Source organism: Danio aesculapii, chromosome 7 (assembly GCF_903798145.1).
Source record: "Danio aesculapii chromosome 7, fDanAes4.1, whole genome shotgun sequence".
NCBI classification, from domain to species: Eukaryota; Metazoa; Chordata; class Actinopteri; order Cypriniformes; family Danionidae; genus Danio; species Danio aesculapii.
The window spans coordinates 33,693,188-33,719,879 of record NC_079441.1 but is presented as its reverse complement, the minus strand read 5'-3'; the positions used below and the strand labels follow the sequence as shown (position 1 = coordinate 33,719,879).

Sequence of the window (26,692 nt, the reverse complement as noted above, 5' to 3'; positions counted from 1 at the left end):
TTGTTCTGTATTCTACATAATGCATTGATATTGTGCTTGAATGAAAATACTGAGGTTGTTTTGATGCTGTTTGGATAGTAGTGTTTGTTTTAAAATCCATGCTTAGTGAAGCAAACCAGTTTGGTGTATTTAAACTTAATCATTTTACTTGTTATATCAAATCTTTCACTCTTAAAACACTGAAATTTCAGTAAACTAAATGTTCTGCAACGTTTCATAGAAATTATCTGAATAATTTTGTTGATTTAAAACCTGATACATATATCCTGTACATCTTATCATTTAATACAATCAAAACATTTGGTATTTTCTTTCCAATGAACGCCATTTGCTTTGATATTCTGTCTAATTCAGTTATAGTCATCTCTTTTTAAGTGTGACATAGCTGTCTAAATACTCTATAATATAGTAAGCCTTCAGTGAGGACTCCTGCTGGGAAATATTTAAATAGTCCAAGTTAATTTTCATGCGTATCAAAAAAGAAACATCCACTCCCTTGAAGAGCATTAATAGTGCACAGCGTGAACATTTCAGACATATTGACTTTCAAATCAGATATTTTAAATGCATGAAATTGTCAGTTTTAATCACGCGGTGCATGTCAGAAATCACTGCATCTGTGGTTTTAGCTCCTCACTTAAGCTAATGGTCCATAATAGCCAGTATTCTCTAGAGTGGTCTCTTGTAACCAGTGGCGACTAAGGCACCTGTGACATTGGACCTGGAGTTGTAGAAGGATGTTAAAAGTGGGTGGGGTCAGAGGGAATGATCCTTTTAAGTCATTGTTGAAAATAATGCCTATGTTGGGATCTCGCACACAAACTTTACAAAACCGGATGCTTTGGTGAGTTTAACCTTTATTGTAATGACGATTGGTGTTAGAGCATATCTACAAACCTGGAATGCGTATCTATAGCAACAAATCGCTAACCTTGAATCTTTTCATATTAGATGATTCAGTCATTTATTGGCATTGCGGGGAAATTTAGTTTCAGAACATGGATTTGTGGGCTTTCATGTCTGTCAGTTATACAGATCTCACAGATGATGAAAAAGGAGGGATTGCAATATTGCATGATCAGTTTAGCAAAGAAAAATGTTCTGCAAATAGAATTATCTTGTTAGTACATGAAAACTTCATTTCTTTTTTGACATTCACTTTATTATTGTTTTACATCAGTACAAATTTTTACATACTGTATGTATACTTTTTTCTTTTAAACAAAAACATTGTAACCATGTTAATATTACATGTACTGTATAAGAGAACTACAAAAAATACGGAGAAAAGTGGGAGGAAGAGGAAAAAGAAAGTTTTTTTACTAGCGTTTGATCACTGTTCTCTTGTTAAAGTACTCAATAAATAGATTCCATATTACATAGAAATTCTTAGTTTTATTTTTAAAGGGGTGGTCCACTACGATATCAGATTTTAAACTTTTGTTGATGTGTAATGTAGGGAGACATTGGCTTTTACAGAGTTAGCTTATCAAAGCCTACAGCAAACAAAGTTTGGGGACTGGATTGTGAGCCACAACCTGTAAGTATTTATTTGTTAAAATTGATCAACTACATCCACAGTTTGCAGTGTTAACGGTATATTGTAGCGAGGACGTAAACAAGGATGTAAACAACGGGAAATGCTGTTTGGCACCATTAACAATTTAGCTACAAATTCATATTTATTAGTCAAATCGCTGTAAACTCCCACAGTCTTCACCAGCACTGCAGTGTTGCTCTATGCGGATGGTTGCAGTGTCTCTCAATGCGGACGCTTTCCGTGCATTCTACATCTTAAATAACAATCTCTCAAAAGATATATGAACATTTTATATTACTTACAAATGCTTATTCTGAATAAATGTGAAAGACAGTTGTCAGATTTTATTTTAGAGAGCAGGTGTGAGGTTCAACTCAACTGTGTCTTCTTCATTTTCTGTCTGATTTAGGCAGCTAACACTGCTAACAGCTGCTCTGACTGGACTGTTTACACATCAAAAAAGCTCGTGCTTGTAGGGGCGTGACGTGGTGACGTGGAGCCGATCTGTGAATCACAGCACATTATGTTAGCAGACCAATCAGAGTCTCTCGAGGGCGGGCCTCAGAGGAACTAGGAAATATGACAGTCGTTTTCATGTTAGCTGAGTAACAGTATATAATTAAAGTAAGATATATGAAAAAATACTGTAATTTTTACAAACGAAGCATAAACACAACCAAGCCTTAAAAATACACTGTGGACTACCCCTTTAAAGGAAAGTCTTAGCAGGCAAGACGTGACATTTTTTATCAATGTGGAGCAACAGGGATAATCTTTTTGTTTCCAATTCAGTAAAATCAATCTACGTGCCAAAAGGTTTCTAAATCTAATCACTGTACATTGATTTTTAGATAATTCTGCATCAGCACTGACACCAAATATAGCTAAAATAAACAGGATTCATCAGGGTATATTTGTTTTTCCACCGCATCTGATATTAACTGAAAAACCAAAATCCAAAACATGTTACTGAGCGTGGTGGTCAGTAGTGCGCTTTAGACATTCTGCTAACTGTAATTAACCGTGTAGTTACATGTCAACTAGCAGTCCTTGTCTACTAACACTTTATTTTAGTGATCCCTCAAAAGATATAGTGACTATAAGTAATCTTCAAACTACACAACAGCTTGTTCTAACTCTATAAATAAAGCCATTTCATGACCAAATGCTAAAAAAGTTCCTCCTTTTAAATGTATAAGTTTTATAGAAGTATAAGTTAAATAAATGGGGCATTTATATAACTTATACTTCTATAAAACCGTGTTGGCATGGGTTTCCTCCGGGTGCTCCGGTTTCCCCCACAGTCCAAAGACATGCTGTATAGGTGAATTGAATAAACTAAATTGGTATGAGTGTAGTGAATGAGTGTGTATGGTTGTTTGCCAGTGCTGGGTTGCAGCTGGAAGGGCATCCGCTGTGTAAAACATCTGCTGGGATAAGTTGGCAGTTCATTCTGCTGTGGCCACCCCTGATGAATAAAGGGACAAGGCCGAAGGAAAATTAATGAATAAATGAAAGTTTATTGTATATAAGTGTATTGATTACTTTATATTACTAATGGGAGAGCAAAAAACAGACTAGCTGAGTGGCTGAACTATGTATTGTATTTTATTCATTTTTTGGGTAAAGATATCTATTATGTTTGAGTTGTGTATGGTTACCATTGATCAAAAGAATTGAGCTGAATTAAGCAACAATAGTTTCGCTAATGGCAGTACAGTGAAAATATGACTTAAATGCTTTTAAACATTGCAAGCTCATAGTCTAATCAGTTTGTCATTTTTTAGTTTGTTTCTCACTCTGGGCAGATGTTCAAGAAATTTCTAGAGGGCATGGTGTTTTGTTATCACCACATGCACGTCTATGCACTTCAATTCAGCATCACAAGTATACACAATACAAACAACAGGTCCAGATTCACAATTATCTTTCAGATTCATATTATTTTTCTGGGCGACACAGTGGTAAGCACTGTCGCCTCACAGCAAGAAGGTTGCTGGTTCGAGTCCCGGCTGGGTCAGTTGACATTTCTGTGTGGAGTTTGCATGTTCCACCCGTGTTCGCGTGGGTTTCCTCTGGGTGCTCCGGTTTCCCTCACAGTCCAAAGACATGCACTATAGGTAAATTAAATAAGCTAAATTGGCCATAGTGTGTGTGTGTGTGTGTGTGTGTGTGTGAGAGAGAGAATGACAGTGTATGGGTGTTTCCCAGTACTGGGTTGCAGCTGGATGGTCGTCTGCTGTGTAAAACATATGCTGGATAAGTTCATTCCACTGTGGAGACTCCTGATGAATAAAGGGACTAAGCCGAAGCAAAATGAATGAATGAATGTTATCTTTCTAAGTTTATGAACAAAACCACTTTAGTAATTTCTTCCTAGTTTTCACATCTTTATAATTGATTATTTGCTCCAACTTTTACAAATGACAATTAAAAAAATCTATTTCAGTGTCACGGTTCATTTATAAGAAAATCCGATCAACATTTGAATGCATATTTTACTGAAAATTGCTCACAGGAATCTCCAGACTTCTGTTGGATTTATGAGCTAGCAACAGCAAAAAGATTTTCATTTCTCACAGATGCTTAAATTCATTCCATAAAGTCCTAGTTATGTCCATTCTACACTAAATAACTGGGACTTGGCATTTAAGAGCTGCTGGTAATTACAAACTATTTAACAGTTCCAGGTCACATGGTCATTACAGTGAAGGAGCGAGAGTATGTGGGTAGGTCTAGAAACAATCTCAGTCACAGCTCAAGATTTGCCATGGATTTAATGTCAAGTGATTTACATAATAATATGAAAAATAAGGATGTGCAGTGTCTGCGACCTCGCGAATGCAATGGTCGCCATGGGCAACGATCTTTGTATTGCTAATATATGTCCTTTGGCATCACCAGAGGAAAAATGTAAGAAGAGGGAACCAAAAATTGCATGTGTTGGAATATAAACACCATTTCCTTTTAGTTCTTCAGGCTTCATTGATAGTTCAAAGCACACTGGTCACTCCTGAGCCCATGAGAGCCCTCTTGACTGATTGTCATCTTTAAACCCCAAACTCTTTGTTGTCCCCAGAGACTGAAGTGAGCTGATATGGCTGTTAACTCAGCAGGTTCTGAGCTCTTGGGGCTTTTTCTGTTGACCCGCTGGCACACACACAGTCACAGGCATCATCTCGCTTCAATTGTTGATTATGTTTATTGTGGGTAAAAAATTGAATTTGTTGAAAACTGGCTATGAAGCCTGTTGGATTAAGCATGAGTATAACAGACCAATAGTTGGTGGCAAAACACAAAACATCAGCAAAAACAGTCACTATGACGTTATTAAGTGGTTTTGATTTGGTTTGGTAAGTAGGCCGCTGATTTATTCCAACATGGAACTGTAGCAAATTATTCAAAAGTCTTTCTAAAAAAGGGGGATCATAAGAGATCTGCACACTCACTTTGAGGCTAGTCACATCTGACAGCAAAAACACACAAGGACTCAACAGGGGTTCCTGTCTCAATCCCTGTTTCAGAAAACTAGCAAACATCAGGGGCTGCAGCTGCATTTTTATGAGGGTTATCTTGTCAGAGGTGTTTTGAAAGTTGACAGTTTTCTGTGAGATGTGAAGATTCACATTTTTTATAGCCTAATATGCGTTTGACTGACAGCCCATTATTGATGTTCTAAAGGCCGTGCATTTAGGAGCACTAAATCTTAAGCTGAGTGTGGTGTGATATGTCAATAGATGTTTAGTGGCCAGGTGAAATTTTCCAAGCAAAAAAACATAGGCTGCGTCTGAAATTGCTTACTACACAGTAGGTACTGCATTTGAATTTACTACTCGACCATTAGAAAAGTACGTCCTATACAGTATGAATGTAGTTGTATGAATGGAACTCGGACGTACTACATCCATAATTTTCTTCATCTTGGGATAGTGTGGCGTCCACTCACTTCAAAATCTCGCCGCTGTCATGAAAAATCGAGTCCCCCCGACAGTCGGGTCTGCCTAGGACCCTGTGTAATCCTATTGGTTCACTGGAGTTCTGGAGTTGTATTTGATATAGTTTGTAGCGCCTAATTAAAAAATATATATATAAATGCAGTGAAATCTTGTATAAATTTATGTAATTTAACAAGTGTTATAATGACAAAACTATTTTAAATTATGTATTTCGTATACTGATGTGCAACTAAAGGCATGTGTTGTGGCATGGAGAATTTCGTGCTTTTACTTTAAATAGCCTACAATGTGCTACCACTTCTTAAATAAATATATAATGTTACATATAAATACATAAAAACATAAAAAAACATCATTTAATGTTTACAAACACTTCAATTATTTCAACTATGCATGTCTTTAACTTGTAGTTACCGATAATAATGTTACTATTATGATTAGTCTTGTTAAAATCTCAAGACTGAGAATAGACTATAAAAAGCCCCAAATATCATTATAATGGCACTGTGGAGAAGCAAAATAGCTTTTGATCAGGCTTTCAATGCAGATGATCCATTGGGGTCCTAAGCGGACTCGAATGCAGGGGGAACTCGATTTCTCACCACAACGGAAGTAGTAAGTCATTCGGGTACTTTTCGCATTTTTTGAATTCTATGAATTCGGACATACTACTCTGTTAGCATACTGTTTTTAGCTATATAGTATGGAAGTATGCGATTTCAGACGCAGTAATCTTGTCTCTATCTAACGTAGACGTCTCAGGTAACGTGTTTTGCCTGAGCGCAAATATAAGTTAATATACTAATTTATGTAACCACGTAAGCTGATTCTTTACATTGAGCAATTGCTTGCCTTTATTTCCTATTGTATAAACTTATTGTATTATTGATTGCCATTATTGATTATTAAAACTGATATTCAGCAAAAGAGAGAGAGTATGTTTCGTATTTTTTACTGAAAATGAAAGGAGGCAGTTATGTTATAGCTTTTGTTTAAAGATGACGGTCATATAAATAGCCCATGTAGCTACACGATGCCTCAACATTTTGGGTGTGTGTTAAGTTGTTAATACCAAAATGAAAACATGCAGTTCCTTATATTATGTTTTTATTTTATCATTGAGATAGTGAAACAGCATAGCCTGGGTGATGTGAATGAGGTTATAAATTACACTGTTCCCTTTGAAGATTTATCTGACATCAAAAGCATAGAATCACCAAGAGGTGACACTCTAGTGCGATTTGGGAAACAGCCACTAGATGGTGCGGCGGCCATCTTGGAATGAAAATTCCAATAGAACAACAGCATATTATAAGTCTGTAAAATAAACTATTAAATGTGCTGATTATTGTGATAGTAAGTGTTGTATTGTCGTCTTTCAGATTGTATCTCAGCTTTAATGCGCTTTTTAAATAAATAAATAAAAAACAAAGCAGATGCTTGCCATCGCAACAGCAATAAGATCCATTGGACATCCGACTGCTTTCACTCCAAAATGGCGGAATCCGGGGCTGTTGTTGGGCACTGCTGTTGCAATGGAACGTTCTATTGAGTGTGGCCTATTGGTCATTCTAAGCTCTTTGCCGACGTGTCCTCGGGAGTTTGTTTAAAAGCCCCAATCATATAGGCAAATGTCTGCAGACATGCCTCCGTTTTCAGATGTCTTCATTTTTTATGATAACTAGCAAATCAATACTTTTAAAAGTGGCAAAATGGGCCTGAACCGATACTGACTGTATATTTTTTCTTTAAATTGAACAATATATTAAAGGTCTTGTGAAGTGCTTTGAAATGTGCATTTTTATTTTTATTCGAGGTTTGACTTAATCTCAACCCAAACATGAGGGTGAGACAGTGTAGCCCCTCCCCTTTAAAAAAAACAGCCAATAGTGTTTTGTTATTATCACAGCTCTGCCAGTAACAGTGGTTGAGCTCAAACACATCAACTGAAAAGCAAATCAGAATCATCTTGAAGGGGAGGGGCATGTCAGATACTAGAGAGCATTTGATTGGTTATGATTTGATGTGAAACTGCAGTATGAGGTGATATGAATAAAATCGTTGATCCATTTGAGTGGGAGACAAACAAGCTTTAGATGTTTATATCTGTTTTATATCTTCTAAATGTGAATTTTGTCTCTATTTTGGGGCACACTTGCTTATATCCTAAAAACGAATAATACTGATACTAACATCTAGGGGCAGACTGGGAAAGCATTTTCCTAAAAGGGATGGCGCGGCAGGCCAGACTCACGGTGGCAGGCCAGATTGACCACCAGGCCACCGGGAAATGTCCCGCTGCTCCCTATGGCCAGTCCGCCCCTGCTAACATCTAAAAAACTATATTTTAACTTAATGGGACCTTTAAACAATTAAAGTATACATCACGTAAAAATAGAAGTAAATATAACATTTTACAAAAACATTTACATAAGTACAAAATAAAACCTTAGACACCATATCCACCTACTGCACATTAACAATAAACAAGGCCAAATAACAGTTTACAGTATTAATAACAGCAAAATGATCAGTATTCTTGATATGCTATGAACAAACTTTCAGAAATTCCTCTGCAGAAATAGGATGATATTTACCTTAGCTGCACATAAATGACACATCTACTAATATCCATTGTTTTTTCCACACACGCACTTGTCAAGTTGCTTACTGCAGTCTTCAGTAGTGCTGTTATTGTTCTGACTGACGCTGTTTCTTTTCATACTGTGAAACAGACAACAGTTTACCAATAATTACAGATATATTACTTAGCAGTTGCTGATTTAATGTCTTTATAAAATGAACTGCCATGATACTAGCAGCAGGTTTCAGTACCCAACCCTAACAGTGAAACATAACAAAAGATGCTACTGTCAAGACTAATTATCAGGTTTAGTCTTGGTTTAATTTTCATGGTCTCGTAGCTTGCACCTCTTTCTTTACTGTTTTCGTTCTTGTGTCATAGTTTTAAAATATGTTTTAATTAGTTGACATGGTGACTTGATTGATCTTTACACTGCTCTTCATTTAGTTCATTATACAGCTTTGGCTTATTGAATGAGAAAAACAATGTTGCGTAGGACTTTTATTGGCTTGTTGAAACGAACAGTTGTATTGACTGTAGCTTCAGTCAGCTGTGGCACCACCTGCTAACCTGCCACACATCACTGTCTGTCTCAGCTGAACATTTACTTGACTTCTTTTCTGCCAGCCTCCATACTTGGCAGCACATTTTTTACCTTTAAAAACTTTGTGTACCCATGCTGCAATAAGTGATGGGTTACACACAATTTCTTCATGTTGTCCCAACACATATGGATAAAGTTAGCTTATTTAAGTGGATTGAACATTAAATAATTCAGTTGTCCCCAAAAAAATCTCAAGAATTGTGTGGTTTCAGCTCATTTTGAATAACTTTTAACAAGTCTTTTTTTTTTTTGAGTGTACTGGACTATTCTCATTTTCAGGTTAGACTGAGACAGTTGCACAATAAGGAAAACAGTATAGAATCAACCACAGTGGAAATATATTTTAGATTCATGCCCAGATTACCCCAGGCAAGTCTTTTTTCAGCAGTTTCTCTTTCATCACTCTCCTCAGCTTATTATAAAAGATTTATTCGATCCTTTTGTACTGTTTCATTTTAAAGCATTGTTATTTTGGTCCTCCATTAAGTTTGAGAAGTTACCTACTGCTAAATGGGGATAATGATAGATGTTGATTGTTATATACAGTATAAAAAATTATAAAAGCAACAAGTAATGGCAGATTTTTAATGTCACCTTAACTTAATTGGCGTTTCGGTTATTTATGAGCTGACACCACTGAGACTGTCACTCGCTTGTCAGTTTTTTTCTGTTTCTTTGATAAAAATGGTTTTTAGCAAAGACAGAGCAGAATGTTTGTGCATCTCAGAGCAACACTGTAGTGTTTTTTTGCTGAATTAGTGACTTGAGTGTGTCAGTGATTCATATATCCATTTATAAACACTATATATCCGAGATCAATGGCTTCATTAACAGATGGTAAATGAAAGCCAGATTTCAAAAGGTAAGCTAAAAATACTACAATGTCCAAATAATCAATTTAGTCCATCCAGTGTTATGTTCCAATTACACACCCTAATAATAGAGCAATTCCATGCAAATGCCAACCTTGTCATGAAAAAAAACAAGTTTTCACTAAAATAGCGAAACCGTTTCTAAGGTTTTTTGTGTAAGCAAGTGTTTTAAAAACACTCATACACTGAAAAAAATTATTCAAAGATGATTCCTTGGATTTACTAAATTTTTTAACGTTAAGTGGTTGTAAACAATTTATTTGGGCTGAATTTAAACAAACAAATAAAGTTGAACATTGTTAAATTTAATTTGTTTAAATTCAACACAAATAAATAGTTTGCAACAGTTTTACATGCAACACTTTTTTTCAGTGTATGTCAATGTTTTCAAACTATTATATTTGATTTACCAAAGTCGCACAAGTGCCAATTCCACATCTGTCACATTCATAACGGAGACATGTCACATACATAATGAAGCTTTTTCCCTCATAAATGTACAAATGTCAAATAAAATAAAAGTGATAAAAAAATAAATATTTAAGTGAGCCAACACTTATCCTTTTGATTAGCATTATTTCTTTTGGGTTGTGCAGTTTAATTCACAAAATTTCTACAAAGTACTATATGTTGTAAACTCGCTAACTTTTTTTGTCACATGCATAACGCATGTTGATATAACACATTGATATTTTTTTGATCCCATAACTCTGTGATTAATTGTTCTGGAAAATATAAACAGATGCTCCAATATAATGTTAACATATACTTTCTCTGTGAATTTATGTTTCGAGTTTTTACTGCAGATGTTACATCCATAACACTGGAATTGCTCAATAGAATCAACTTTTAAATTTGAATGCACTCAATTGCTTGCTTTATTTCTTAGTGCTGCCAGTTATGTACTTCCAGTATTAGTAACATACATATGCTTGACAGCTGAACTAGCCTTGACGAGCACAAAAACTCAGTAAGCAAAATATTGTTTAATAATATTTTAGTAAAAATCCAACAAAAATTGAGAAAATTAGAAAAAAATGATATTTAGAACCTTTGCGTTACTGTTTTTTTAAACTTGTTTTTTTTTCTTCTTTTTTTAATGACCTCTGCAAATAACACTGCACTGTATAAATTACACCTTCATTTACTGTAAACCACCACCCACCCCCCAAATGTGTTGTCTTATTTAGTTACATAAAATCACTGTCCATTGAGACAATCCCCTTTTCCTTTTCTTCAATGAGTTCAAAATAATACAAAAACTTCCATCGCAGAAATGTAAGGCTCTGGTCTGCAATCTTCATTTCTGTCTGTTCCCGTGGGGAGCAAATTCTCTCATTGAGTGTGTGATTCAATGTGACTACATACATTTTAATTCAGAAATGTATTTTTTTTAAAGCTAATAAAAGTAAAAAGTAACTTGCATTACATCTTTAAAAAAGTAAGTCAAATATTGTCACTTAAGTAATGCATTACTTTACTCGTTTCTTAAAAAGGTATTATTATTACGTAACTCGTGTTACTTGTAATGCATTTTTTCCCAACACTGCCTATGTCAAACATAATTTTCCAAAGTCATTATGTAGATAATGTGATTAATATTCAGGAGACTGACCAGTCTTAAGCATCATTAAATGATATCACATGTAAAACATGAAAATAGAAAAAGGTCAAGTGACTGAAGTTTTGGTAAAACGTTATTGTCTTTATTTGAAATTATTTCACATAGAGCTGACTTTTGTGAGGAGAAATGCACACATATTTAAACCATTGGTTTATACACTGTAAACCCTGCTGTTGTCATTACTAAAGATATTAAGTTAATATAACTTGACATTACTTAAAATACCAAGTTTTGGCATCAAAACTTAAACAGGAGTGTTTAACTTACTCATTAGGCAGCAAAAAAAGTTTAATTAATATTTTAAGTTCGTTGAACCTAACATTTTAATTTCTTTAAATGATTCACCATGTCTCTGTTTAAAATGATTTGTTGTGCTTGAAATTCTGCCCTGACAACTTTGCTTATTGGTCGATTTATATTATATGACACAAGGTGGCCATTTTGCTTGTGAAGCTGAATTATGCTGAGCCGCAGCAGGACAGAAGCACTACCTGAACCCAATCTGATGAAAGAGAAATGTTAAATTAGTAAGTTATTCAAATGCTTATATAGGTTTTTCTTTATTGGTGTGGGTTTCCTCCAGGTACTAAAGGTGAATTGGGTAAGCTAAATTGTCCATAGTGTGTGTGTGTATATCAGGGTTGTGTGTTGGGCTAACGACCCACCTCGTAAAAATGAGATGTTACTAAACACCAACAGGGTGCGGCTAAATATCAACTTCAATTTAAACAGCCCTGGGAGTAAGTAAGTAAGTAAAGCACATCAAAGTAAGTAAAAATAAAAGCTGAAAATTTGGAAGTTTAGTCTATTAGCCATTTTGAGTTATCTGTACTTAAATGTTTAATTACAGATAACTTTAATGTTTAAGTAAATTCAATGAAGAGACCACATTTGGTCAACTTAATTAACTGAGTTGCCGATTTCCCATTACTCAAATGAACTGTGGAAATCGCTTTTCTCAAATCATTTGAGTAGTCTCAACTTATAGTTTACAGTGTAGGACATTATTAATAGAAGTTAATCTCTAATTTTCACATTGCATTATTACAGAAAAAAGTGAATCCATTAGATTTCATATTGGGTAAATTCAGTGCACAGGGAAGAAAGAGTGTGCATGTCCAATCTTACTGCCGCAGGCCCAGTGTCCTGCAGAGTTTAGAGATTTGGACACCGCTGCCCTAGGGTAATAATGTCTTCAAAAACTGGACTCAGGAGTCTACTAACCTGCAGTCCAATCAATGAGTTGAGATTGGAGGTGTTGGTCAGAGCGGCCCTGCTTTATAAAGCACTGACGGGGCTATTCACAAGAGGCATTGCCTGATGCGAACCATGCCTCAAATAAAAGAGATCTCACAACAGCAAAGATTAATGGGACTGTTTACCCAACTTACTCTCTGCTTTGGAAGTTATTTTGAGATTTCTTTCTTTCTTTCTTTCTTTCTTTCTTTCCTTATTTTATTCTTTTTGTTTATTTATTTATTTCTCTCTCTCTGGGAAGAAGCACAGAGAAGGAATCTTGTTCCCTTTCTTTCTTTCTTTCTTTCTTTCTTTCTTTCTTTCTTTTTTTCTTTCTTTCTTTCTTTCTTTCTTTCTTTCTTTCTTTCTTTTTTTCTTTCTTTCTTTCTTTCTTTCTTTCTTTGTTTCTTTCTTTGTTTGTTTGTTTCTTTCTTTCTTTCTTTCCTTATTTTATTCTTTTTGTTTATTTATTTATTTCTCTCTCTCTGGGAAGAAGCACAGAGAAGGAATCTTGTTCCCTTTCTTTCTTTCTTTCTTTCTTTCTTTCTTTCTTTCTTTCTTTCTTTCTTTCTTTCTTTCTTTCTTTCTTTCTTTCTTTCTAAATATAGGAATCATTTTAAAAACTTCAGCCCAAAATCACTTTAATGGTTGAGCTTTAAGAATATTTGAAATGGTTTAAAAATAGTTTATAAAGCCTGTGAGCTTTCACAGTGAAGTAGATTATCTCTAAATGTAGCATGTTCAGTGGTTTGGTTAAATTGTGAGTGAAGTCTCCCTAGGGGTGCGCATCCTAACTTTAAGACCATGGCAAAGAATATTCTGTGATGATTAGAAAAAAACAATAAACTAATATGTTTATGGAACATCACAGGAAAAAAATAACATTGTTTCACATCTGACGTTTATAAAACCATGTCTGCACTACTGAGAAAGTATTCTCTTGAAAGATGAAACCAAGTTGAGCTTTTGGGAAAAAAAATTCTCAGAAGAACACCAAAATCAAAACCTCATTCCAGCTGTAAAGCATAGTGGAGGGCCCATCATTGCTCGATTTGATTTTAGATTGAGACTTACTGCCTCAAGGTCTAGACAGCTTGTTATCATCAACAGAAAAATGAATTGCCAGGTCCATCAGGCCATTTTTCAGGAGACTGTCACCATCTGTTTAACAGTTTAAGCTTATAATTCAACAAGACACCATCCCAAAGCACAACAAGCTATCAGTAATGGAGTATCTTCAACAAAGGCATGACCTTAAGAGTAATTTACCCCAGACACCACAACAATTTTGCTGAACTGAAAAAAATGGTGCAAAATTGTTGCTGACAGTTTTGCTAGTCTGATCTGCTGGCATAGAAAATGACTGGTAGACATCATTATTGATGACAAAAGCAAAATCAGTTGAATTAAAGTTTCACATTGCTTTTCCATCATGCACTGTGAATGTCTGAATATGTGCAGTAAAGACATGGAAACTGTTATATTTGATTGTGCCAGCTGTGTTTTATTGTGACTGATTGGACCAGTTTTAAAGGTGACTTATAATGCTTTTCAGAAGTTGTAAGCCTATTTTAAGTGGTGTCACCAGTTTGGGAAGTTTCAGCTCAAATGACTTGGTGTTTACTTGCATTTTGTTGGTTTATGGGTTTTTGTTTTTGTAATATGTAGAATCTAATTTGGGTTACATTTTAAAAGTCTTACAAAATTATATTATTTTGTAAAATAATAAATCATTATTGGCAACACAGTGGCTTAGTGGTTAGCCTCACAGCAAGAAAGTCACTGGTTTGAGTCCTGGCTGGGCCAGTTGTCATTTCTGTGTGGAGTTTGCATGGTCTTCCTATGTTCACGTGAGTTTCCTCTGGGTGCTCCGGTTTCCCCCACTGTTTCCCATTACTGGGTTGTAGCTGGAAGTGCATCTGCTGTGTAAAACATGCTGGATAAGTTGGTGATTCCTTCCACTTTCTGTGACCCCTGATGAATAAAGGAACTAAGCCGAAGGAAAATGAATGAATAGATCATTATTACAAAACAGTTTGTCCATCCAAAATTGTTGGTTTCAACCCAAATTTTTCATTTCGGTACATCCCTACATCTAATGTATTTCTAATCATAGGTTTTCTGTGCAAGAGCTTTGTAATGAAAATTGGGTCCTTTCCATCATATGTGAATAGTCATTTGAAAATGTTTTAAGGGCTTTGTCTTAGGAAACCTGCAAGTTGAAAACATGTACAAACACAATTACAGTAATATAGTGTTGGGCATTGTTTTGGGTTATTTTGATAGCGGTGCTAAATCGATACTTTTAAAACGGTTTGATTTGATACAGCACACTGAATGGAAAGAAAAAAAACTTCTGCATTTCGTGACACAAGTGTCTGTAGTCCTTAAAGGTTATCAAAAATAGTTGTTTACTTGGTAGACTCTTAATCAGAGTATCGTTTTAATCATATTGAAATCGTAGTATTGGTGTCCATCTTAACATACTTTATAAAAATGCCAGATGATTTCACAAGCTGTCAAAGACAATGCATTCCTCTCTGATTCCATGCACCCTCAAATATTTCATTACGTGTTTCCCCCTTTACACGCAACTTTTGTAAACCATCTGCTTCACATTGCTGTGACAGAATCCTTGCTTGTAAAATATAGCCATACTTTAGAACACTCAGTTTAAGCAAATTTGATTAACTCGACCATGCGTGTTGATGAATCTGAAGGGAGTTGCCCACCGTATGTGACATTTGTAAGTTCCCTAAGCAACAAGAACAAATGGCAAACATTGCTGATGGTGTCCATATCCCTCAAAGTTGTTTAGAATTAAATGTTTAGAGGTGATGTGACACAACGTGTACATATGTGTGCCTTTGATGTACCCCTTGATGCTACTTGCATCCTTGAAATTCATATGCTGATTTGGTCTGGTGCATACTGGTTATATAGGTACCAGTGCCATAATGGTACCGGGTTTTGGTATCCAACCCTACTGTATTATGAATGCATGGTCTGCCTGAACTTACTCTACTTGGACACTCATGAATTATATTTCTGTATAGATCTGAATTTATTGTCTCCTGTGAACTATTACATTCTGAACTGTTGCGTTGGAGCTATTAAAATGCTGCAGACTAAAAAGTATTTACATACAGAACATATACACAGGGTTTGGTGGAGATTTAATGAGTCTGTTTGAAGATGAGACCTCAGTCTTATATCACTGTATTATGCAATGACGTTGCCTATTTTCTGTCTCTTCACCATCCCCCGTGATCTCTTTGTGTGAGACTGAATTTAGCTTTTGAAATGGCCCAAACTTTCCAGACACTGGTGCGCAAATGACTTGGTTCTGTAATGGGTAACAACAGAGCAGCATCTAACTTGGCTATTTGAATCAAATGAGGTTCTTTCACACTGGCGGGAGAACTAGCAGTCACATTACATCTAAATTCAGGGAGGATTGGGTGCAGATTCGTACAATTATGAGAATTTCACAATACCAACAGCACTATGCATCATTAGCACAATCCTAAAAACACTATATTGGTTTACTTCTGGTACGTAGATTAGTATCACAATTAAATTAGGAATAAATAATAAGAATGACCATTTATATATGCTATTCTGTGTTTTTATAGTTATATTGTGTGTACTAGTCTTTCCTGGGCATTATACTATTATTATCATTGGCCTCAATTTCACAAAGCAGTGATTGTGAAGTGGACAAGAGAATGGTGTATTTTATGAACAAGTCAGTACACGATTTGTGCACAGATATTATTTGACCCCTGTAAAGCTGTTCAGAATTGGCTTCAGTGAGTATTTATTGAAGGTTTTCAAACAGAAAGACACAGGTAGACAGGTATTTCCCAATTGCAAGCAGGTTTTGGAAGCAATTTTAAGAGATTCTTGGACTGTGGCAGTGTTTTTGTCTGTTTCCATTGTCTCATTTGCTTGCTGCATGCTGGGCTGTCTCATGTCTCATGCTGAATCCTCTGTGGTTATGATGGGCATTATTACAGTCCTATACTACTGGAAAAAAATATATATAAAACATATTTCCCAAAGCTATTTCGTTTGACATTATTTCCTGTAAAATATGCAAAACTATTCAATATCTTTTATTTTAATTATAACTAAGAACGGATTCTCTTAATCTAGCCACCAATGCAGTAGAATATAAAACCTGTGGCAGGTGTCTGTCAAACCTTCCATTCTGCTTTGGTAATGTCTTTTTCTACCTGTGATAAAGTGTTGGAAAGTAAGATTTTAATTATGATCTGTATGACAGAGCCAAAAGTCACACATATCATAAAAGAGGTTACAAGAAAGTGTCCTTATGAAGGATATCTTGCATTACGAGTACTTTATTCTGTTATCTGTATTCAATCAGTTTTAAAACTCAAATTATTTGGCCAAATGGTTCTTTTGTCAGTGTTTTACTAAAAATGAAGCGAGTACTTCATTCATCAGGAAAACTGAGGTCTTAATCACTCTGTCATTGTTACTTAATTACTATGTAAGCCATCTGAAGTTGATTTTGTGTAATAACTTTGTTTACCATATTTTGCTTTTAATGATAGCAACTGAGGAGATTAAAGCCCGCAACGTTGTTTTGTTGTCACTGTTGAAACGATTAAAATGGATGAATATATGGATGAATGGGTTTTCTACTGACATTGGATTAAACTCAGTGAGTTTGGTAAAATATGAAATTGTCCCCTAGGAACACTCAAGGAGTCAAAATCTCATTTCCAAGACCAAACCCTTTAGAAAAATGCATCACAAGCATCCAGAAATATGACATATATTGCTTGTCCCCCATAAATTCATGTGATAAAATCTCTGTTGCTTTTCAAATGAGTTTGTTAAAGGACAACATTGTCTCCTGTGGTCATTGGCAATGACACATAGTTGTTTCAAACGCTAAATAAAAGGATAAAGCATCCAAAAGGATGACTTCTTTTGTTAAATGTATTCTCCGTTAAGCCTGGGACAATGTTCCCAGTTGTTTCCCAACTAGGTTGGGTTTACTGTCATGTTATGAACCAAGGAATTTGTAAATCAACAGGCATCTGTCTGTTGTACATTTTTTAATTGTTAATAACTGAGCTTAAAGGTGCTGTATGTACGTTTTTGACACTTCTAATGCATGTGTGTCCACGACCGAAATGCGACTTTTGGTGGGCAGTAAAAGCCTCCAAAATATAGATGCGCAGATCAGCTGAAATGGCACTTGAATCAGCGGCTTCATACTGATCATCCACCCGTAAAATAGTAAAATAATACGCTAATCGTAAACGTTTTTGAATGAACATTTATTTATAAACACAAAAGTTTGTCTTCAGACAACATTTTCTTGATTTTTAAATAGATACAGAAAGTAAAAATAAGACATTTTAGCTTTTACAGATACAGGAATAAGAAAACAAAAAGGGTGCCACTTTAGCCTAAACGGCAGCTATGTTGTGTTTACTTGGCCTTTTTCTTCGCACTGTGCAAAAATAGAATAGCATCTACTGTGCCTGGATTCGGGCGATTCCGCCTCGCCTCCAAAACGCGGCCAGCTGCACTGAATGAGCGTTCGCTCGCACCACGTGTTGTAGAAAGGAACAAGATTCTCCTCGCAGGGCGCTGCAGTGGAAATAAGCGATCTTGTTTCTCCCATGAACGAGAGCAGATTTTGCTCTGATGACTCCTCTAACTGAAACTTTGAACAGGAGGCTACTCTTGCACTTCATCCATTAGCCTATTATTGGGCGTCCTGCAATTAATCATATTGTATTTTTTTATTACCCGACCCGTGTATTTTAAACGTCATCCGCGCATCACTACTCCAAAATGAGATGCAGATTTAGAGCTTCACGTAAGGTGGTTATTATTAGCAAATAATATAAATACTACGAAGATAAACATTAGGTGAGCAGGTTACATTGTAACATTGTGTACTAACAACACACTACTTGATGAGATATGACATTTCTTTCCTCTGTATGTCCACACGTGTAGCGGAATGACAATAAAGCTTGACTTGTCTAAAGTTCAGTTTCAAATGGTTGAATTCATTTTCAAGGTTTGAGGGATACTATCTGCCCCGCTTTCTGTAGTAACCTGCGCTTTCGTGTTTTGAACCAGGCTTGCAATACCTAGTTCAACCACTGGGTGTCAAACTTACATACTGCACCAATAAGTATGGACTGTTAATAATAATGTGTGCAAAAACATGCACTAATATTTCAGTTAAAATAGTATTTGTTTGTGTGGTAGTAACTTAAATTTAAATTTTTGGTGGTAGCTATAACAGCATTGATAATGTACTTGATTTTAATCAGAAAGAACATAGTTAACTAGACCCTTTTCACTTTTCTGGGTTTACCAGCAGTAGAAGTTGTCATAGTTGGCTAGAGAGCAATGAATGGAGGAATACCACAGTTACATTTTTTGCTTCAAAATTTGCTCAAATAAAATAGTTTACTATATAAAATAGACATTAGAGATTAGAGATGCCTCACATAAGCATGGACTATAGTTATTTTTTGTAGTTTGATGCAAGGATGATAAAATATAAAGTATAGCTTTATAAATGTACTGTGCCTACATTCACCATCACTTTCTTTTGAAAAGGTTTCTATAGTCACTCCTAGCATTAATGTTCAAGTATAAACTGAGATGAAAAAGTGCAGAAAGTACTAGCGTTTTTATGGTATGAATTTAGTATTACCAATGCCATTTTGGGGAAAGTAAATTGGCTTAAGAGCAGGGTCTAATCCAACACAACAGGAACTACAGTGACTTAGGTGGTAAATGACATAAATTAGCTTGTGTGCTGATTTGTGTTACCCACCACTGTCTATTTTCACCACTTTAATTTAAAACACTGTATAAACAAGGCAAAATAAGACGACAAACAAGCTGAAAAATCTCCTGAATGCTTCTCTCTGCCATGTCTGATGAGTTACTGTGAGTTGACAAAATCCCCATAATCAAACATGGTTTAATAATACTTACAATCTAAAACAGTAATGCTGAATGTCCGCATTTTTTCAGTGGTTTATCGTGATAATCTTTTCATCCTTAGCAGCATTTACCTATTGCCTTTATGTCTGTAGTTCTTTTATCATAATTGGTGATATGTAGTACTACAATGGGAGATTTAATCATAATTTTTTGCTATTTCAGTCACGCATGTAAGTAACTTAATATTTACTGTATAGGTATCATCTCCCGTTATCATGAAACACATGATACACAATGAATACAGATTTAATCACACTGTCCTGCATCCTCCAGTTGTTATTTTTGTTGAATGCTGCATTTGATGTCACTGCTGGCCAGCTTACATCACTTCAGAGCTCTTGCTGACAGTGTGAATGCAAGCAGGAAAATGTTCCAGAGGGAAATTAGTTCTCGGTGAACTGATATTTTGTATCTACCCGGTGTGATAGCCCCTATCGTATGGTCACCATTAGGCTTGTGCCGGTATTCGGTAATGCGATAAATCACGGTAATGAATATGCACGATATTGTTATCGCGGGCACTTCAAAATACCGTGGAAAAATAATAGATCCGAATTTATAAACTTAGAACGCGCCTTAGCTTATTTTCCATCAACCGCTTGAAGAAACACTGCGTATATGCTGCGCAGAACTGATGCGCACTCTGATGTAAACAATCCCCACATGTAGAAACCCTGTGTGCCGCCGGTGCCACCGCACTATAATCCTCACACTCAGGCCGGGCACTTTCCCGGTGGGCCGACGTACTTTTTGGGCCGGGCAGATCATCGTTTTATGATTTGATCGGCCCATAAAAGGCTTAGCAGCCTATCGTTTTTTTCTGCCTTATTGATTGACGCTGCTGTGATCTGTGACTCTCTGAAAGTAGATGCTTTTTTTCCCGGACAGACAGACCGGGCCGGTCCATGTGACACTCTGCAGCCCATTGGTTCTTTTCGGTATTGACATTGGGCTGGCCCAATCACAAACTCCTATTTTGGACTCGTGTGAGCGTGCGTCGTCTGTGTGTATTTGTCAAAATAGTCGAGAGTCAGAGAGAAGAAACGCAAGGGAGGCGCAGAGAAATCGCGGGAAATACACCGGCGTTTCATTTAGCGATTCTGAAAAGTTCTCTGTTCATTCTAGTACACGGCTAAAAACGCAAATCACGTGAGCACACACTCTCTGCCCAGAGCTGCAGCCACTAGTTCAGCGGGTAAGCATAAACCCCAGGTGAGAGTTTAGTGCATGTCAGACAGTTCATCTGCTGGGTGATCTCATCTCACTATAGTTGTTAAACGTGATATTGAATTCATCTTGTTGTCTCTATCTAACAATTCTTGTCTTTTGAATCACTTGTTCTCAGTTAACTGTTTTGGCTGAGTGCAAAGATAAGCTAATATATTAATTTATGTAACCACATACACTGATTCTGCACATTCTTGACTGATTGCTTACCTTTATCGTTTAAATTTAATGCATGTTATACTGTTATAATGGCCATTATTGGTTATTAAAACTGATATTCTGCAAAAGAGACAGGGTAAAGTTCATTCTTTTCAATGGAAATGAAAGGAGACAGTTATATTTAAGCCCTGTTTTGTTATAAATATGCAGTGTGAAGATGATGCTCATAAAAATATGCATCTACACGAGGCTGTTTGGTGTCTGTTAATCATAATATCAAAATAAAACAAATTTGACTTGTATTATGTTTTCATTGTTTAGATAGTGAAACAGCAAGCAGGATGAGGTGAAAGGTTATAATGTAACACTGTTCCCTTTGAAGATTTACCCATGCATTAGCAGGCAGTTTTTGTTATGTTTATTATTGAATATAGGCTGAGTGAATAGTGTATTGAATAAGCTAAATTGGCTGTAGTGTATGAGTGTGTGTGAATGAGTGTGTATGGGTGATTTCCAATATTGGGTTGTGGCTGGAAAGGCATCTGCTGCATAAAACATGCTGGAATAGTTGGCAGTTCATTCCACGATTGCTGATCGAAGACGGTTTCCCTTTGCACATTCACTTTGATATAATCGCTCAAGTTTACTTTTATATTGTGTATTGTTTTATTTATATTTATTTGTATTTAAATGTTTGAAGTACTTTTAGTTAATTAAAAAGTTATTAAAGTTACTAAGTTGACGAAACTGAAGTTTTTTTGTGTTTTTTTACCTGTTTCTCTAGTAAAATTACAATATCGTGATAATACCGTATACCGTGATAAAAGCTCAATCAATTAATCGCAGCATGAAAATGTGATACCGGCACATGCCTAGTCACCATTTAGAGTTATCTTGTTCAGGCCGTGTACATAACTGATTTTGACCAGAGGCAAATCTGGCAATGAATATAGAATGAAGACAATGAGTATAGAATGAGATCTTAACAGCTGACAGCTGCCTGAACTGGCAGATTGAAAAGCAGAGAGTCACTGTTCATACAGTCAGCTGGCAGAACAAATGTTGGCAAACATCCTAGAGGACCCAGTCATTAAACTAATTATACTACAATGCACATTATGATTAATGCTTTGTTTATTACTACTGGTCCAGGCTCAGTGAAACTGATAAAACTAGATAAGACATTGAGAAAGAACAGCTAAAGAGAAAAAAAAACTAAAAATTTAATGTGAATGAAAATAAAAACGATTGAGGAGAAAAGCTCCAGTATAAACACATCCGCTCCTCTGGTGAAGATATCGCAATCCTCTGACGGGCAAACACTCTGAAGCTCTCCAAACAGAATAGAAGCTCAATATAGTCATATTCACTTGTGTCTAATCCTGGCCCTGCACTTTCTCCGCCGTCACTCCAAGTGGCCCATTTACATTAACAACTGCAAACTGTATTTATTTAACATGCTCACTGTCATTAGAGGTTTTAGTCTATTCCTGATTGCATTTTTCATTGTCTAAAGCTGATTATTAAAAGAACAAACTCACCCAATTCTAAGAGTTTGTATTCATTTTTTTATATTTTCTGAAAACTTGTAGAATAATTTTGATTGCAATCCTGGCTTTTATAAAGTTTCAGATAAAAGGCAGATAATAAATTCACAGAATAATTTTTAAATGTATTTTTTTATTATTATTTTGTTGCTCATTTCATCAGTTCTGTTATAGTTTGCCTGTTTGATAATTGTAATGAATTATGTAGAACTAAAGCCTTCGCACATTTTACTTTTAATTAATTTACATATCTTGTACATTTTCTAAAATAGAGATAATTATTCATTATTATTGAGTTTTAAACAATGAGATGTAGCATTGCCATTAAATTAATTGTATACTGTAATATGTGTAAACAAAGTATTAAAATACCTGTGCTGAGCTTCCTAAACTGATTTTATCAAGTAGGACATGTTACTGGATCTACATTAATGTTAATCCTGGAACAACATTCCAATCAGCCAATCAGAATTAAGGGACACGTTTACCGTTTATGTTAAGTTTAGGCTTGCGGTTAGGTTATGGTTAATATTAGTATTAGGTTAATATTATCCCCCCTGGTTTTGGGAGTAATTTACTGTTATGGTTGGGTTTAAAGGTAGGAAATAGGGATGGATTACATTTTCGAACAAAAATTATGTTCCAGGATCAACATAGATGTTAATCCAGGATCGCATTGTACTTGGCATAATCATGATGTGCTGTATGAGCACTTATAAGGTCTTTTCAGCAAATCTCTCACTGACATAAGATGTAATTGTAATAACAGACTACAAGACGGCCAGTAATAAATATGCAGATTACTGTACAGTATGCTTACTAATATAATTTTTTTCCATATGAATTTGTCTGATCAGGGAGTTTCAGAGTCCCAATCCATAATAGAAAGTGTTAAAAGTGTCCCCACCTCCCAATATAATACATTATACCTTCTTTCATTCATTTTCCTTCGACTTAGTCCCTTATTTATTAGGGGTCACCACAGCAGAATGCAGCAGATGCCCTTCCATCCACAACCCAGTACTGGGAAACACCCATACACTCTCACATTCACACACACACACTCATACACTATGGTCAATTTAGTACATCTAATTCACCTATAGCGCATGTTTTGGACTGTGGGCGAAACCGGAGAACCAGGAGGAAACCCACACAAACACAGAGAGAACATGCAAACTCCACACAGAAACGCCAACTGACCCAGCCAGGACTTGAACCAGTGACCTTCTTGCTGTGAGGTGACAATGCTTACCACTGAGCCACCGTGCCACCCTATATGATACCTTTTATAATGATAATGTCTACTGCTTACATAACTCTTCATTGATTGACATTGTTAAATCGCCCCACACTTTTCACAAAAAACATTGCTCTACAGTACATGGACATCTTTGACAGCTACAGCAACCTCTTAACAGCATATTTTGTATATTAATTGGAAAAGTCATTGACTGTGAAAGGGCTTGAGTCAGCGAGTTATGAAGCGCTGAGATATTGTTGTTGGACAGGTCTGTTTGTGTGTGTATTTTTATCAGTTCTATTTGAAACATCAGATTAGGTTTTATTTGACATGTTGATGAATTCTGACTAAATCATGTCAACCCATGCGCCTTTTCTTCTTGTAGTTGGTGCCAAATATGCCTGTTGTAATTGGACCTCTATTTGTCCTATGCTGACATCCATTCAGCTTTGAACTCGTCAATTGAAAATAAAATGACAAATGCTGTGATGCTGTTGCGAAAATACATTTTCTTGTCTCTGATAGCAATAAAACATGAGCAGCTCTTTGTTTAGTAGCAGACTGAAAAACATTTTTTTAATGCTAGAATTAAAAGAACACATTCCTCAAACATTTAAAAATTCAAAAAGGATAGAAAAAAATATCAATCGTTTGAAGATACTTATACTTATAATCACTGAAAGGCCATGTATCAAGTAAATAATTGCTTTTTCAAAGACAAATCTCAGATGTTTTGACATGTCCTTCACTTAAAAACTAAATAATGTGTTTACAGCAGTGTGCAATAAATATCTACAAATGTCATAGACTGATAAAGTGGTCTACTACATTATGCTATTTGTTTGTGCAAACTAATATCTAAACCTTCATCTTTGCCTTGGCCATTTATTATAGTCACAGCACTAAAAGCTTGAATTAGCAACTTTTTCAAAATTGCCATATTTCTGTAACTGAGTAGATGCTTTAACTCAAATATTAGCTTCAAGGGTCAGCTTTTATATGCAATGAAATGCATTGCCCTTTGCAACTGTTGTAAGTGCATTACTGTAAATGTGATATTTGATATTTGTTTTTAACAAATCAGTGAGATCAGTCACACTGATTTTCTATGGTAATTTGCAGCCTGTCACAAATGCTTTTGATAGGGTTTAACTTCTTTCAAACCTGGACTTTGAACTGTGTTTTTATAAATTCCTACATTGTTCAAAAGGTAGCACATTATTTTGATGGTCCTAAAAGTACTATAATTTTAGAACTACATGTCAGCCTATTCTACTAACTCTTAAAAGTGCTGTATGTAAGTTTTTGACTCTTCTAAAGCATAAAAATAGCGTAATATGTTTGCAGATATTTAAAAAAAACAAGCCAAATGAACATTATTGTTTATCTGAAAAAACAATGTTGAAGTCAGTTAATCTGCTTTGAAAATGTCTGTTATGTGCCGGATTGTCTGTCTTTGTTTTAGTTCTTTTAACCCACCCAATGCATTTAACCAATTATATTTCAGCACCCCAGGTTGCCTTTGTGAAAAAACAGCTAATTTCATTAATTCAGTCCGAAAGGCTACTAAGTGTGTGTCCGTAACCGAAATTCGACCTCTGGTGGACAGTAACAGCCTCCGAAATGAGACGCAGATACAGAGTTCCACATTAGGTTATTAATTAGCAAATAATACAAATATTACGAAGGTAAACATTAGGTGAGCAGATTACATTGGAACCCTGTGTACTAACAACATGCTACATGACGAGATTTGCAGTGATAAGCAATTTGGCTGTTTGCACAGAATAGTGCACTTACCGAACTCCAACCAAATAGTAAGGTTTATAATCTAATTAATACATATTAAACCTCTTTAACATTATTAAATGAACATGCTGAATCACTGATATGTGCTGATATGCTTGCACTGAGTCACAGTTCTGAAGTTCAACTTCAAACGTTTTTTTTTTCAAGATCCGCGGTGAACCATCTGCTGCTGCTTTCAGTAGTATGGCAATAAATATCATGTAAAATGGCATTCAAACTCACATTGTTAGCATTTAACACTGAATAAAGCACGTGAGGTGTACCCGAGGTGGTCATTGTCAGTTTTCTGTTGTTCAGCTCAGCTGCAAGAAATAGAAGCCGTTTATAATATATCAATTCGAGGTGTTGGTTAGGACAAAAATTCCATTTAATATGGGAAATATTCCTTCTATCGCGTACTGCTGCTTTTATATGGAAAACGATTTAAATAAACCTTTAGGATTGATCGTCAGACTTGCTCCTTTTGGCCCTCAATCTGACAACCTGCACTTGCATTTGTTTTGATCCAGGAATGCAATACCTAGTTCACCTGGCTGGTGTACAGGCTGGCCCTTCAGGATCAATGCGAAGCCTCGTCTGTCACTGGGGTCTTACAGAAATCAGTCTCATGCTCTCCACTCCTCCATGACCACCACAGCAGCTGCTCAGGATACGGCCTGGTCCAGAATTATGGAAACCTCGGGAATAGTAAAAACAGACTAACATAAGCGCAGATGCCGTTCAAATTATAATGTCTTTTGGAATGTTTCCGGCTCCAGTTGCCCTAAATAATGCAGACTAACAATCCTTTAATGAGTGTCAGAAAGTGTACAAATGTAAATGGGACCATCAAAATTAAGTGGTTCATTTATAAAAGTATTCAGGACTTATAAAAGTATTCAGGGCTTGTGTAACCAGGGAAGTGACACTGAGAACAGAGGTGCAGATCCACATGCAGGTTTAATAGCAAGGTCAGGTAAGCAGAGGTCAATACAGGGGCAAAAAGATGTATACAGGCAATCCATAAATGTAGTCAAAGTAATAGGCAAGAGGTCAGGTGGTTCGCGGTAGGCAGGGATAAACAGATAACAAGTGGAGGGTAAAAACATGGAAAAACAAGACAAAGGAAACCGCGTTGTAATGTCACTAAGTGTAAACAAGACTCGGCAACTGGAGTGAGTGTATGTGCTGCTTAAATAGTGTGTGTAATCAATCCTTGACAATCCTCCGGTGGTGTCTGTGCAATCAGTCAGGATGAGGAACATGTGTGTGTGAGCGGAGTGCATGTATGGAGATGT

At 35.9% G+C, this 26,692-nt stretch overlaps 1 protein-coding gene across 1 annotated transcript in view; it reads left to right on the top strand.

Annotated features, from left to right (window-relative positions):
- Positions 1 to 26,692, top strand: part of galr1b (galanin receptor 1b) — a 53,371-nt gene that overhangs the window by 5,894 nt on the left and 20,785 nt on the right. The gene's annotated exons all lie outside the window — the stretch shown is intronic.